The sequence below is a fragment of the Manis javanica genome, chromosome 4, assembly GCF_040802235.1.
Source record: "Manis javanica isolate MJ-LG chromosome 4, MJ_LKY, whole genome shotgun sequence".
In the NCBI taxonomy this organism is placed as follows: domain Eukaryota; kingdom Metazoa; phylum Chordata; class Mammalia; order Pholidota; family Manidae; genus Manis; species Manis javanica.
Window position 1 is genome coordinate 140,819,457 of NC_133159.1, and position 15,976 is coordinate 140,835,432.

Here is a 15,976-nt window from a genome sequence, read left to right on the forward strand (position 1 = left end):
TAGCTGAGAACATGAGCTCTGGAGTCACATGGACATTTTGATTTCTCCATGCCTCAGTTTCCTTAGTCTGTAGGAGGCAGAGAGCCATGTGGCTGGCAGCATGTCATGAACCCCCACTGAGTGCCCTCCTTTCTCTGAGACCCAGAGGTTCTAGGGGCTGTGCAGGCCCATGGGGTGAGCAAGAGGGGGCATGGGGCTGGGTCTGTGTGATGCCCCACTATGGTCCCTTCCTCCCCATGTCCCAGGTCCTCAGAAGGTCAGGACCCAGTCAGAGATGCCCAATTGGCAGGTGTTCTCCTGGTCTTACCTCCCCTCTGCTCTCACCCGCCCTCTGGGCCTCTCCACAGGAAGCCCCATTTGGAGCCCAAGGGCCCTATGGAGACATCAGGGGTAGCCCCACTTCTGCCCCCTCTGGGGTGGCTGGTGCTCTTGCCCCTGCTATCTGGGTAAAAGTCCTCCGGATGCTCTCTGTCCTCCTTTGCGGGCATTATCGCCCTTACCTGCTCTCTCCCTGGAAGGCTGGATGCTTTGCTGGGTCCTGCTTCCCTTGAAGTACAGATGATGCCTTATGTGGGCAGAATCCTCCGTTAATCCAGTGCTCCTCTGAGGAGCCCACGGTGCGTGGTGGGCTTTGTCTCAGCTCTCCCCACAGGGGTCTTCAGGGGAGGATGCGAGGGCAGGAGGAGCACCCTCACATTTCACAATGGAGAAACTGAGGCAAGAGGCACCTGGGCTCTCCTCCCCTGCCAGGTGGCAGGGCTCTCTCCAGGAGCCATGGGCCTGCTCCCCCAGCACCCACTCACTGGCCTCTCTTGCCCTCACTACAGCTTTAAGTCTCTGGCCAAAGACTTTTAACTCGTCCCCCAAGGCTTCTGCCCTGCCTTCAGGCCAACTTTGAATGAGTTTGCCCAGTCCCCGCACTCCTGCCAACCCTTATTTTGATGCTTTGCCATCTGTCCCACTGGATACTAGTGACCCTGGAATCAGGGGATCCCACACATCGTCCAAGGGGCTGCTTAATACTTTAGTACTTAACTGGGGGTGCGATGCGGGGAGCTCCTGAAGTTATAGTCAGTGTGTCAGTGCGTGTGCACATGGGAACATTTCAAAGGGAGGTCTGTACTCTAACAGAATCTCAGAGCAGTCTGTTACTGCAAAAAGTTTGAAGTTATTGTACCAGCCTGGGAGTGATGGAGGCCACCTTGGCCCTCTGAAGAACTGGTTCCCTGCATGCCAGTACAGACAGAGCAGCCTTGTCTTGTCTGAGGAGGGCGCTCCGTCAGGCCCTTCTATCTCTGGGGCTCCAGCTCCAGCATGAGTGCTGCTCCTCCCCTCCTCTAAGTAGCTGCCATCTGCATTCTCTCAGGGCCTAGATGCTGGCACACAGGTTGGCTTCTCCCCTATGAAGTCAACTTCTCCTTCTCTAGATGCCCTGGCACTGAGCTATTTCTGGGCCCTGGTCTTTCCTCTGAAACCAGTGCTACTCAAAGTGTGGGCCTTGGGCCAGCATGTGGAGCTGCACTGTTTTAGATTTTATTCAGGCCTTTTGTTTCCCTGACTGTCCTATCCCCTCTACATATATCTGTTGGAGTTCTGTCCATCCTGCTGGGCCCAGTGCCAGTGCCACTTCCTCCAGGAGGTCTCCCTGGATGGGAGCTGTCCTTCCAGCTGCCCTCGTACTGGCTTCCTCCTCAATCACAGGACTGGCCAGACTTACTGCATATCAGAGGTGCACGGGTGTTCTCGGCACTGGGCATGTTTGGTGTGTACGAGGGGCTCGGGAAAGACCTGGCGTGCACTTGGTCATTTGCAGTGGGGAAAAACTCATTCCTACCCTCCACTGTGCATTTCTTCAACAAGTATGCACCAGGCATTGTGCTGCCGACAAAATGGGGAAAGAGACTAAGTTGTTGCCCTTACAGGTCTCCAGGTGGAGGGAGGGGAACAGCCTTGGGGACAGGCACCCGCTAGAGAGCACAGACTGCCAGGGTGGGGGTGGAGGGTGTCCTGACAGCTCAGAAGGACTGCCTGAGGGAAATGGAGTGGGGCCCTGGCGGTGGAGCTAGCCAAGGGCGTCAGGAGGCACAGTGCTGGGCAAAGGGAGAGCACGTGGGGAGTGAGGGAGCAAGCCACGCTCCAGGGTCAAGGCACTGCCACCTGGCAGAAGCAACAGAGGCTGTGAGAGAAGGGGGAAGACTGAGTGGAGCAGGGTAAGAGGCTGGGCAGGTCGTGGAGGGCCACGTTACTGCAAAGAACCTGCACTTCATGAGAGCAGACAACGGGGAGCTGTTCTAGTTACTCCGCCTGTGTAACAAATTGCACCAAAGCGTAGTGGAGTCAAGCAACCATTTATTATGTCACAGATTCTGTGGATTAGGAGTTGGGTCAGGGCACAGTGGGGATGACTTCTCTCTGCTCCATGACATCTGGGCCTCAGCTGGAAACTCAAAAGCCGGGAGCTGAAATCTTTCTGACAGTTAATGCTGGCTGCTGCCTAGGGGGCCTCAGCTCCTCACCCCATGGGCTGGTGACTGAAATTGCTTGACAGGGTGGACTTGAACCCAGGCTACGGTCCTTTTGCATGGTCTTGGGTCTAACTGTGTCTGGGGTTCCCCTACTGTGGGTTATTGCCTGTCCTGACCTCCTCCTCCTGTAAATTCTGATAGTTGCCTCCCCTGGGAAGCCCTCCCTAATTTCTCTGGGTGAGGCTGACCACTGGCTGTCTGTGCCTGAAGTCATTTGTCTCCTTTCCTGTCTCCTCCCACTAGCCTGGGACCTCCTCAAGGACAGGATGACATCTTACTTATGTCTGATTCCCCGCTGCCTGGTATATAGAGGAAACTTGATCAAAGCTTGTTGAATTGTAAATGAAACCTGAGAAGGTTGGTCTAGCCACTTCTTGGCAGGATTGGAGTGCTGTTGGCTTTTTGGCTTTGCTGAATCTTCCTTTTCAAAGCCACATTCTACCTGCCTCCTTTTGAAGCTCATTTGGACTAAATATTCATATCAGGGGCCCCCTTCCTTACCAAGTGTTTCCATTCCTGTCTTCTCCAGCTTACCCTCTGCAAAGCAGCTAAAGGAACCTATATCCAATTTAAGTCAGATCATGGCCCTTCTCATCCCAGAACCTTCTAGTGCTTCCCATTATGAGGAAAATCCATACTCCTCTCCATGGTCCACAAGGCCCTGTGTGACCTGTCCTCTGCTTTCTCTAATTTCATTTCCTACCACCCCCATCGCTCACCCCCAGACCCATATTCCAACACGGGCTTCCTTTCTGCCTGAACATGCTAAGCTCCTTCCCACCTCAGGACTTTGCTTTTGCTGTTCCTTCTGCCTGGAATGCTTTTCCTCCTTAATTTGACTGCTCCTCTTTATCAGTGAGACCTCAGCTCACATGCTGCTTCCTCAGACTTCCCTGAAACCCTTAGCTTAAGTGGTGACCTCATCCCAGTCACTCTCTCTTCCAGCACCTTTCAATATTTTCTTCATAGCTGTTATTGTCTGAAATAACCTGTTTCTTGATGCATGTACCTTAATATTGCTGGTCTCCTTCACCAGAATGCAAGCTTATTCAGGGCAGGTCTTGTCTTACTGATAACTAGATGCATTGAAAACAAAACCTGACATGTAAATATTTGTTGAAAAAAATGAATGGAAACATACTGCACAGGTGGGAAAATCTAGGCACAAGCAAGCTGCCAGCTGAGGAGTCTGTGGCTCTGGGCCTCCACTCTTGCCCACCTCCTTGCTGGGCATCCCCTCCTTGCCTTCCTACCCACCCCCACAGCTTCCTGTCCTCAGCAGTCTGGGCTGGGAAGGCAGGAAGGGCTGATGAGCTGGAGAACACAGGCAGTCAGCCACTGAACTGCTCCAAGAAGCAAGGGAGGTCCTGGTCTAGGGGGAGAATTAAACTCCCAGCTTCAGGGGGAGGTGAAAAACAGGTGGGTGTCTCAGTCAGCGTGGAAGCTCCTCTCCTGGGGTTCCTGATGGCTCAGATGCAGAACTGCAGATTATGCTCCGCTGGGTCCCCCGTGCCAGCTGAGCGCAGAGCAGCTGGCCTGGGGGAAAGGCGCTCACCAGGGAGTGGTTGGCTCGCTTGCTTGCTCGTTCCCTCCCGGGGATTTATGGTGCTGCCCTTGAGCAGGAGTCTGACGGGAGATTTATCGGCCTGCTTATCTTCCAGGAGTGGGCCCTCCCGATGAATCTCAGCAGCTACTGTTGCAGCCACGCGCGGGAGGCAGCGGGAGATCTACAGTCCTCTTTCCTGGCCCAGATTCCTTTACTCTTCTGTCCCTGGGATGACAACGACTTAACTGGGAGAATAAGGCCCCAGCCTGCCTGGTCTCTCAGCAGTAACAACACTTGGTAGCTGAGAAGGAGGGCACTACCCAGTACTCCCCCACTGAGCTCCTGGGAAGACAGTTGGCTGCCATCAGTGGTGGCCCTGAGTGGCTGAACACTATCAATAGTCAGTCTTTTGATGGACCAAATGTAGAACTCCATGCCTGCAGAGGGTTGGGGTGGGCCTGGGGCCTCATGTCTAGAGGGCCCCTTGTAAGTGCCAGGCACGTGCCACATGCCCCACATGCCAATCTCCTTTGTGCCCTTGGCAACCTGGAGAAGTGGGCACTGCGAGCTGCCTTTCAGAGATGCAGACACTGAGATCAGAGGCAGGGAGGGAGCCCCACTTACTGATGCCCCCTGGATATCATTGCTGCCTCTTAGAGGTTAGGAGCTTGAGCCTCAAAGAGGGACAGTAATGAGAAGAAGACGGTGGCTGTCAGTTGCACCCCTCCCATGAGCAGACACTCAGTTAAATTTTTCACCTGGACCTGTCATCATCACAGCCAGCAGAGAAGGGAGGGAGAGAGATTCTGCTATTCCCACTGGATTAGTGAAATACTGGGGTCTGGGAAATGTGGGAACAGTGCGGACGACATGGGGTGCAAGTCCCTCATGTTTCAGACTGAAATGCATCTCTGGGGCCACACCGGAATCATTTCCTGGTTCAATATTGGAGATTGGCTTGTGGGGGCGGGGGCGAGGTCTTCATTTTAAAGATCATGAACCCAGCACCCTCGTCCCTACCCTTCCTTGCTGTGTCCTGCTGGCACCTCCTCCCTGCCGAGACCCCATCCCCTCAGCTAGGGCCTGAGCCGAGCCAGCAGTCAGCCTCTGGAAGGCCTCCCGGGGATTTCTCTCTCCCAAGCTGGAGCCTCAGACTGTCTCCGCCCCTCTTCCAGGCTGTGCCAGCCCTGTGAGCCTTACCGTAAAGGCACTTTGATCACAGAAGCCCTGGGAAGCTGAAGCAGGCAGGAAGGAGAGAGAGCATGTGTGTGAGATTTATATCCAAAGCCAGATCAGAGACCCCCGTTCTGCTGCAGTTATGTGGGACTTGTCCCTGGCAGGCAGCAGTGACCAAGCAGGTAAAGCCAGGACCAGCAGGTGTGAGAGTGTTGTTAGGAGAGGTGATGAGGCCGCCAGGTAGGCCTCTCATGGCCGGGTTGTCATCCTTCTGACATAGCCATTGCCTTTTGGGTAGAGAACGGTACCTTCCCTTCACTCCTACTCATTAGAATCAGAGGACATGAGAGCCAGATGGCTCTTAAGGGATCCCCCACCCCCTGTTATGGGTGGGGGCCTTGAGGCTTGGGAGGAGAGTAACGTGCTCAGGTCACACAGTTTACCCACGGCAGAGCTGAGGCTAGAGTCTGGGACTCCGGGCATGTCCCACGACAGCAGAGGAAGTGCAGGGAGTAGTTAAGAGCACAAGCTTTGGGGCCAGACAGACCTTGGTTCACATGCGGGACAGGCCCAGGCTGGCTGCTGTGTGACCTGGAGCAAATGTCTTAACATCTCTGCTTCTTTATAGAAGGCCTGCTATGAGGCCTAAATGAGGCACGCACCTGGAATTCAGTAATGCTTGCTGTTAGCTTGTCGCTGCTGGGGCTTCACAGAGGTAGGTGTAAAGGCAGAGTATGGAAGAATGCCTGGTCCCTATTTGAGGGCCTGGACTTCTTGGCAGTGCAGAGCTCCTACGAGAATCAGGTACCTGACATAGATGATCTCACTTAATCCTCCCACCAACCCTGTGACCTGAGAGGAATTATCCCCATTTTGCAGATGAAATGAGAAAATTGAGGTTCAGAAGGGTTAAGCAACTTGCCCTGTTATCCAATTGGTGAGAAGTAGGGCAGGGTGTGAACCCTGGGATCTTTGGTTCTTCCCGTTTTGCCAGGGGAGCTGAGGCCAGCCTCACTTTATAGGGGTGCCTGTGTTTGCAGGGCATGGGCTGGACAGCTGAGTCCCGTCAGAACCTTCTAAGAAGCTGTACACAACCCCCCCTGGCCTGGATGGGGCCCCTGTCCCCAGGGCTCCCTCCTGGTTAAGCCGTGTTCGGCTTCACTAGACAGGGAGCCGGTGCCCTGGTTCTCTGGCTGCCACGTTTCCCTGGAGACAGGAGGGGTTGCCTTGCCCCAAGGTGGTGCTGAGGGAGGACACAGTCTTCCTTCCTCTGCTCCTGCCTGCTCTGTTGGTGCTCTTGACTTAGGCTAGTTCTGTGGTTTTGACTGGGGAATAATACAAAATAGAGCAGGATGACGTTTCACAGTAAATTACTTTAATTTTTACGGTGCTGTGTGCCCCGTTGCCTGACAAAGTGACTCCATTTAGTTTACAAGTGGAATGTTTCTCTTTGGGCGTTTTAGTTTCCCATCCCCCCTACGCCTCCCCTCTTCCTTTCATGCCCCTCTCCTGCCTCCACTTCACAGCTTGATCACAGCCTCAGAGAAGGAGGCAGAAACCAATGAATCCCCTCATGTGTTACTTGGAGGAAACTGGGGCTCTGAAAGGGGAGGTGCTGGGCCCAGGTCCCACTGGAGCTTGCTAGCTGCCCCCAGAGACAGGGCCAGATGCCAGGACCCCTCTCACACGGGCTGCTTGTGGGTGAGCAGGTGGGTGTTGGGCTCAGCCCAAGTTTGGGGACACTTGTTCTCGCAGTAAGCAGAGGCCTGAGGGCCAGCCCCAGAGCTGCCCCCAACTCCCCTTCCCTGATGCCAAGGCAAAGGCTGTCCTTTCAGGGTCTACCATCTCAGTTCCTTTATTCTCAAAGCTAATATTTGTTGGGAAGGAGGTCCCTTCGAGGCCACCTTGGAGGTTCTTGGTAATTGGATCTGCATAAAAAGGCCAAGGTTTTGGCACTGTACCCCTCAGAAAGTGCTAGCACATTAAGAAACTGCTACGGTGGGCAAAAAAGAGGGGAAGCCTCAAAGCCCCCAGGGATATCCTGGCTGCCTCTGCATCCAGTTGCACCCCTCATTTCCCGTACCAGGGAGCTAATGCTATTGGCCAGGCACTAGGGGAGGTCTAAAGCCCGGTTATTCCAAGTATGCCAGCAGCACCAGCACCGGTGTTGCCTAGGGGCTTGTTAGAAATGCAGACACAGCCCCTCCCCCCAACCTGCTGCATCAGAGTCTGCTGCATTTGAGATCTTCACCCATCCCCATTTCACAGATGCAGACCCCGAAGCACAGGGAGCGTAAGGAACTGTTAAGTTCAGGGCTGGACTCAGACTCCGTTCTAATGGCAAAGGACTGTCAAAGGTGGGCAGGGTTTCAACAGGACAAAGGCCTTTGGGAAAAAGCAGTGGGCTGAACCTAGACATAAGAAGCAGATTAGAGCTACTTGGAAAGAGGTCTTGACTTTTCACTGTAGGCAGTGGAGAACTATTAAAGATCTGGGAGGAGAGACTGGTTGCCAAGTCTATCCATGGGGGTGCATCACCCCAATAGGTCCTGCTAATATTTGTTGGGAAGGGGTTTATCACCCCAGTAGAACTTCAGGGAGGCAAGAGGAGGTTTGCCAGGTTCATAGGAGAAGCTCACAGGCCAGGCCAAAGGCATTTGGGAGCCTTGGGGCTGAGATGTGTCCTTGACCCTTCCTGGAGACCCACAGCTTCAGTTCTGGCCCTGGCTGCTGGTCTGATTATCTAGTACAGAGCTGAGAACAGATGAGCAGGCCTCTGGGAGCTGGGACTTATTCTCCAGGCCTCAGTTTCCCCATCTATAAAGTAAAGGGGATGTGCTCTCTGCTCCCTAAGCCTCCTCTGGCTCTGACATTCCAGGATTCAAGCTCTGGGCAGTCAGGAGCTCTGCTGATTTCTCTGCCTTTGTGGAATGCTCAGCACAAGATTAATAAATAAATGGACAAATAAATAAATAATGCCTTTCATTTGTGCAGTGTTGAATAGTTTTCAAAGTGCTTTCTCATCCATTCATTATCTCAATTGAGTCTCATGCAGACCCTGTGAAGTAAGCAGCCCAGGGATTATTACGACCATTTTCAGATGAGGGATGAGGCCTTTGGGGAGCAAAGTGGCCTGCCCAAGGTCATGTGGTTATTTGATGCCAGGATGAGAAGAGGTGGAAAAGAGAAGCTGAAGGAGAAAAGAAGGCTGGGGTGGGGGTTGAGGTCTGGATGGCAGAGAGGAGAAATAAAAATGGGGCACAGAAAAGACTGTCTGTCAAATGCAGCCTGAGCTTTGGAGTTTCTCCTTCTGCTTCAGGGTTCCTCAAATCTCTGATTTGGGGGAGTTTTCTTCCCTTATTGTGACTAGGTCAGTGGCTAGGCTCAGTCTAACCTTTGACTAGGAATTAGCAACAGGTTGCACAACATTAATAGAGGTATGAAGCTCAGAGTAAAGGAGGTGATAATCTGCTCTGTGAAGGAAACTGGTATCCAGTCCTAAGCACGACACTTTGAGACAGACTTTGAGAAACTGGAGGTAGATGGTGACAAGTCTGAGCCCTGAGCCATCAATTGGAGCAAAGTCAAAAGAACTGGACTTGAGGAAGAAAAGGCTGGGGAGTTTCAGCACTGTCTTCACATATTACAGAGAACTTTGACTTGCTTTGGGAGGCCTCGTGGGGCAGAAACAGGATTGGTAAGTAGAAGGTACCAGAAGAAAATTTAATTGCGATAGAGAAGAACTGGCTAAGCTCTGCTGTGAAACAGTCCTGACTTCCACCCTCCTCTGCCCCAGACACCGAGGCCTAAGTTCCCTTGGGACCACCCCTTCTGGCTCTCTCTTCAGTCCCCATGAAGCCCTTTTCAGGCCTTTTCCCTTGTCACTCATCCCAGGGACTGAGAGCTCCCTGAGGTGGGGCAGGGCATGGGGTCTGTCGAAGGTGGGCAGGGTTTCAACAGGACAAAGGGCTTTGGGAAAAAGTGATGGGCTGAGCTGTAGGCTGACAGTTGAGGCACCTCCAGCTCTGAGTAGAAGTCGTTCAAGGCTCTGTGCAGGGAAAGCCAGGGGAAACCAACAAGGCTTGTTTTTGGAAACAGCACCAGGCCTGGTGCAGCTGGTTGCCGGGTGGGGGGCCCAGATCACTGAGGAGGCAGTCAGTGGCAGTGGCGGAGCACAGGGGGTCCAGGCGGGGGTGCTGGATCTGAAAGGAGACAGGGAAGGAGATCTACAGGTCTCGGGGGGCAGGGAGACACTGCCCTGCATGGTCTCCCCAGAGGCTGCTGCCCTCAGCAGAGCACTCATCCTCTGATGGGCTGAAAACAAGGTGATCAGCATGGGCATTTTTGCCCCCCTCCGCACCCCCCCCACCCCGCCTCGGAGGCCACACCTGCTGGTGGCGGGCATGGATCTTTAAGGAGGAGGGGATCAGAGAGGCTTAACAAACACCAGCTTTTCAGCAGTGATGGGCACTATCCTGCTCTCTGCTGGGTCCAGGCTGCTTCACAGGGAGATATCTACATCTAAGAAGCTTTCTGGCTCCTGTCTCCATCTCAGGCCTGGAACACAGGGCCAGTTCCCTTAACTGGGTGCTCTGCAGTGCCCCCACCCACCCCTACCACCCACTCCTGCAGGGCAGGCAGCCTCCGGAAGGGTCCTGTCTCTCTCTAACCATTTTCTCTCGGTCTCTTTCCCTCATTTGCCCACATGCCCACACCTTGCCACCCCTGCCATTGCTCTGGAGACTCGCTGCTCTTCCACCCCTGCTCCCAGTTCCAGGGCAGTGAGGACCACAGGGATGCAGGTGAAGAAGCAGGATAGGCTGAGGGGGAAGGAGTGGGGAGGTGGGGTGCAGCCAGGCATTCGGGAGTGGTGCCTTGGCCCCCATCATCTGGGCCTGGCTCAGATTTAGCAAATAAGAATACAGGGTGGCCAGTTAATTTGAATTTCAGGTAAACAACAGATTCATTTTTTTTAGTATTAGTATGTCCCATATAAGATTTGGGATATATTTATACTAAACATTAATTTATCTGAAACTCACAGGAATCCTGTATTTGATCTGGCAACGCTAGTCTTCACTACTCTTTCCTACTGCTGCTGGGAGGGTCCCTGAGCATCTTCCTGGATGCAAGGGCACAGTCCTGAGTCTAATCCTGACCATTTATAAATAGGAACAAAGATCCTGTCTCCCAACAAGGGACAGACCGGTTAATTGGTGGCCTTTGGGAAGCTGCAGGGTGGCTGCCTAAGAAAAGTATACATGAGTAAACATAAACATGTAGGCATCCAGTTTAGAGGCAAGAGGTGATTCAAGAGAAGCACAGAGAGGTGAGCTTCCTGGCCTGGGCTGAGACTCCCTGACACATGCTCTTCTCAAGACAGCCAGCCTAGTGGCTGCATTACACTTGGGACAGGGTGAGAACTGGCCCAGTGCTCAGAGCCAGGGGAGGGCAGGGGTCTGACGTGGGACAAGCCCAGGATCTCATTCTGGCCCTCGAAGCTCCCCTTCCTCCACCCACCCCTCACTCCCCTGCCTCCTGTAAACCCCACACAGCAGAGGATGTCTTCTCTGGAGGGCATACTAGTGGGATCCTTGACTGTCACTAAATTAATTTCAAACTCAGAGGCAAGATCGGGAGACTGCAGGTGGGAGCCCCTTGCCTGTAATGCTCTCTCTCATTCAGGGGAGCTTGGTTCACCTCCTGTTTCCCTGAACAGCCTCCTTGGGTTGATAAGCCTGGAGATGCTGTGCTGTTCAGAAGAGAGGAGGCATTCATCTACTCTGTGCAAAGCTGGTATCCAACCCTAGGCTCTGCACTTTGAGACAGACAGACTGACAAATTGGATGTGGGTGGTGGAGAGTCTGAACCCTGAGCCATCTGGGGCAAAACTGAAGCTACTGGGCTTGGGGAAGGAAAAACTGGGGAGTTTCTAAACCTTCTTCACCTATTAGACAGCAACTGGACTTCCTGTGGGAGGCCCCAGGGGGCAGAAACAGGATGAAGGGTGGAAGGTCCCAGGGGTGAAGCCAGGGAGCAGGGGCAGTGGTTATGATTCTAGTCTCAGTTCTCCTGTGTGACTTTGTTCAAGCTGCTTGCCCTCTCTGAACCTCAGTGTCCCAGTTGTATCAATATGGGGTGCTCTATATTATACCTGAAGCTCTTTCCAGTATAAAGTCACAGTGAGTCTAACCCCATAGTGGACTCCTGAGGTCAGAGGTTATGCACCATTCTGCTTGGTGCTTCCCCTAGCCCTCTATTCTGCTTAATAAAGATGTGTTAGTTGTTCAGAAGATAAAAAGAGGGAGATGCATTCATTCAAAGACCAGCTTAAAATTCACCTCCTCCAAGAAGCCCTTCAGATTGCTTTTAAGGAGTGGAGTCCTTTCCTATTTTGCTGCACAATGACCTCAAACTTTGATTTGAGTATGCATCCCTCAGGTGGGGACATGTCGGTGGGGTAACCAGGGCCTGGATAACTGCATGACTGCTGAGCCCAGAGCACCTACAAGAAGAGGGAGGTTCACTCTTCCCCACACATGACTGATCTTTACCCCATGCTCCTTCCCCTTGCCTGTAATGCTCTCTCTCATTTGTATGCTAACTTCTCTCTCTTCACCCTTTAAGACTCAGTGCATTTGTCTTTGTGAGGCCTAATGACCCTTCCCTATGCTGGCTGTCCCCACACCCTTCCTGCTTCGTGACTTCCTTCCTGAAGCCCCAAGGGAGGGATCTGGCCCACATTATATAAGGCACTCACTGCACTGTATGGCAGGGGGTCTGTCTCCTCGCCTTCTCTCCCATTCAGCCAGGAGCCCCTCAGGGGCAAGGACTAGGCCACATCAGCTCTCAAGGAGCAAACCGTGGGGCACTTAAGGCACCTTCTCAGCCAACAGTTCTCAGCTTTAAGGTCACCTCCGCAGTGACTTCCTTGCTTGCCCATTTCAAGAAGATTCTCTGTATTTTCTCTTACAGCACTCTGTTTATTTGCTTCATGGGAAATTATGATCTGTAATTTAAATTAGAATTTATTGTTGACATATTTCTTTTCTGTCTCCACCTCTAGAGTATGAGCCCCAGTGACCGAATGTCTGGGTCAGTGTTGTACCTCCAGCACCTAGAACAGAGTCTAGGACACAATACACACTGAGTGAAAATGTATCGAGTGAGCGAGTGAGTGCCTGTGAGTGCCTAAAGGCATCTGTTGCTTTCTTTGTCAGGCCAGTATCCTTCCTGCCTGCTTCTGGTGACCACATTGTGATTATCCTTTGGGGAACGGTCTCCTCTCTCAGTCAATGTTGCTGAGTAGGACTGACTTCTTCCCCAGCTGCACAGCCAGGCCCACAGCTTTGGCCCCACCCATCAGTATTTCCCCTGGTAGTTCCTCAGCCCTCATTGCCTTGGGAAGCAGGACATGATGTCTTGGAAGCAGCAATGATGGTGAGCATGCTCTTGTCTCCCTTGGGTTCTCCTACTTGACCAGCCATTAAACCGAACTTGATATAACCCAAAATCTCGAACACATAGAATAGTAGAGACAATAATCTAATGACCCACCATATACTCATCAATTGACCTCAGTGAACTCAGGCATTCCCTTCTTCCTGACCAGGCATATGGGTACTGGGCCAAGCTGTCGCAGGGAAACCTGCTCCTGGGGCATTTGCTGCCAATGTGGTACAGTATAAGCCTGTTGCTGCTGGTGGGAAAGTCTGGGAATGCTGCCCACACAGGGGGAAGCACATCTAAGAGATGGGGAGAGATGGATTCCTGGCAACGTTGTTGGGGCACCTGGGTCTAGATATGTCTGAAGTTATCCTTAGACTTCCCAGTTACATGAGCCAATGAGTTATCTTTTCTGCTTAAGCTGATTTGAATTGTAATTTATTACTACAACTAAAATGGTCTTCATTAATATAAAGTGAAAAAGTATCTTAAATCATCTTTTTATTCTCATCTAGCATCTAACAGGGTCTGGCATTCAGGTGGCACTACATAAATGTTTTGTAGGAATAAATGACTACAAGCACTTTAAGGACTTTAAGGAGATAAATAGTGTCTAATTTACTTGAATATTTTTTCCTTTTTCTATCCAGATAAATGTTCAGTACACACTATGCATGCAATGAGTGTTGGTTGTCCCAGTTGGATGAGATTCATCTCCTCTTCTTTTCCTCCTCCTCTATTAGCTTCTTGTGAACAGAGGCCCCTGCCTCTCACCCCCACCCCCTTATGGCTACTGAGTTCTCTTTCTCTCATTCTTCTTTCAATTAATTGTTGCAATGACTTGACAGTCACCATCCAGAATAAATCCATGTCCTAAGCTCCAAAATGACCTGGGGAAAAAAGTGAACGTTAGTAAATGAAATGACAGGGGTTGCACACACAAGGGCTAGTGAAATGGGCACCCGTGATGCTGCTTATACATGCTGTTCAGTTTCATGCTATTGTCCAGAGATGAAAAGGATACAGAGCACCTAGAAGGTCCCCTGGTATTTCCTCACCCCTCATTGCCTTGGGAAGTAGGACATGATGTCTTGGAAGCAGCAATGATGGTGAGCATGCTCTTGTCTCCCTTGGGTTCTCCTACTTGACCAGCCATTAAAACGAACTTGATGTAACTCAAAATCTCAAACACATAGAATAGTAGAGACAATAATCTAATGATCCACCATATACTCATCAATTGACCTCAGTGAACTCATGGCCAATCTTATTTCATCTCTACACACAACCACCCACCCTCATCCCCTCTCCTTTCCCCAGTTACTTTGATGCATATCATTTTATCTGAATATACATTAATATGCATTTCTAAGTGACAAATGCTCTTTTAAAACTATCATCACAATGGCACTATCACACTGTGGTGTTACAGTATGACCTCCAATGAATCATGCCCCTCAGCATTTAAATCCTTGTGAAGCCCCCTACATTGACTCTGGGCTTGAAAATGTGACTTCCTTGGTCAATGGTAAAATGGCAAACATACTGTGAGGCGGAAGCTCAGAAAGTGCTAGTCCACTGGGGCCTTCCCTTCCCTGCCGGTGGCTGGGAATGCTCCTGCCAGGTGATGAGACCCAAACCTCCTTGAGAATGGGAGACCACATGGAGAGACAGAAAGCGAGGGGCACAGCTGTTTTTGTTGAGGCCCAGACACAAATGATCCAACCACACTGTGTGGGACAGATATGAGCCATCCTGGAGGACACCGACCCAGAATGACTCACACAATCATGAGCAAACAAAAGAGTTGTTGATTTAAGTCTCTGAATGTTGGGGTGGTCAGGATCCAATAAGGCTATATATTTTAATTGCTTGAAATGTTTCTTAAATCTCCTCTATAGTTTCCACTTCCAATACATAAATTTTTCCTCTTGGAATGTATTTTTCCAAGAAACTGGTTCTTTTGTCCTGTGGATCTTCCCACAGTCTGATTTTGCTTGAATGCTATGGTGCTATTTAATGTGTTCCTCTGTCCCTAAGTTTCCTGTGAACTGCCAGTTAGATAGATCTGGAAGCTTGATCAGATTAAGACTTGATAATTTTGGTGTTCTGTTCTTCCTTCAGGTGGTGTCAATATCGAGTTGTCTTTTGGTCATGTATCTGCCCATGACCCTTTCCTAGATTGACTGATCTAGTCTAATTTATGATTTATCAAATCTGCTAATCTATTAGTTTTTCAAAATGAGACTACAATTATTCACTCTTCATTTGTCAGCCATAATACTTCCATGGAGATAAATTTCTCTTCATAAAGTACTTGGTTACCAGTGGAATCATTTATGTAGCAAAGGCAGGATAAATGTTTGATTCTTTCCTCTTATTTGCCAGTTTCAAAAGCATGAGTTCATTCTTTAGCATCCTCCACAGGTGACCTGGGAGGTTTATTTTATTTGAGTATCATTATAAATGTGTGGATTTAAACATTTTGATGTGTCTTAATACAATGCATTGTCCTTATTGATGCTTAAATTGCACCAGCTTTGACTAGTGGGAGCCTATTCAAGTCGGCTCCTGAATCATTTCGACACAAATACCATAATCTCTGATGACGTTTGATAGCTTCCTTGTTTCTAGTATAAAGATGTTCTGGCTAGTACTTTTTTCTGTCCTGCTCTTTGTATTAGCCTTTTCTCCAGAGATTCTTGATTGTTCTTGACATGGTTATATGTGACGTTTCATAGGTAGAAAAAACTTTGATGAGTATTTTTGGTTGGAACCAAAAGGCCAGAAATTTTCTGGGAGGTAAAGTTGCTTGATACAGGTTAGGTGGCTTTCCCTTAGATAAGTTTGGAAAATTCTACCGGTAAGAGTGTATCATTCTTGAGTTTGCAAAAAGCAGCAGCCAAGAGAGTTGATGCTTCTTGCTGGTTCACTTTTTTCCATAATGAAGGAAAAGAAATCTTACCTTTGTAACAGAGGAGCGAAAGAAAGGGATTCCGGAGCTGGCTGAGTCTGTACTGGAGATGCAAAGATGGGGAGGCACTCAGAAGCATAGCTGAGGTCTAAGTCCTGATCGGGGTCCCTGGGCCTGGGTCATAGTATGTACGCACAGCCATCCTGGGAATGCTGAGCTGCATGCCAGGGACCAGGGATGCCTGGGCCACCCATCACTCCCAAGTCACAAGGCTGTTTCTGTTACTAATCCTGGGCAGTTAGCTTTTCTAAGGCCTGCTTTTCTCATCTGAGGACTGGAGATAAACCAACTACTTCTGAGCACGTTTTA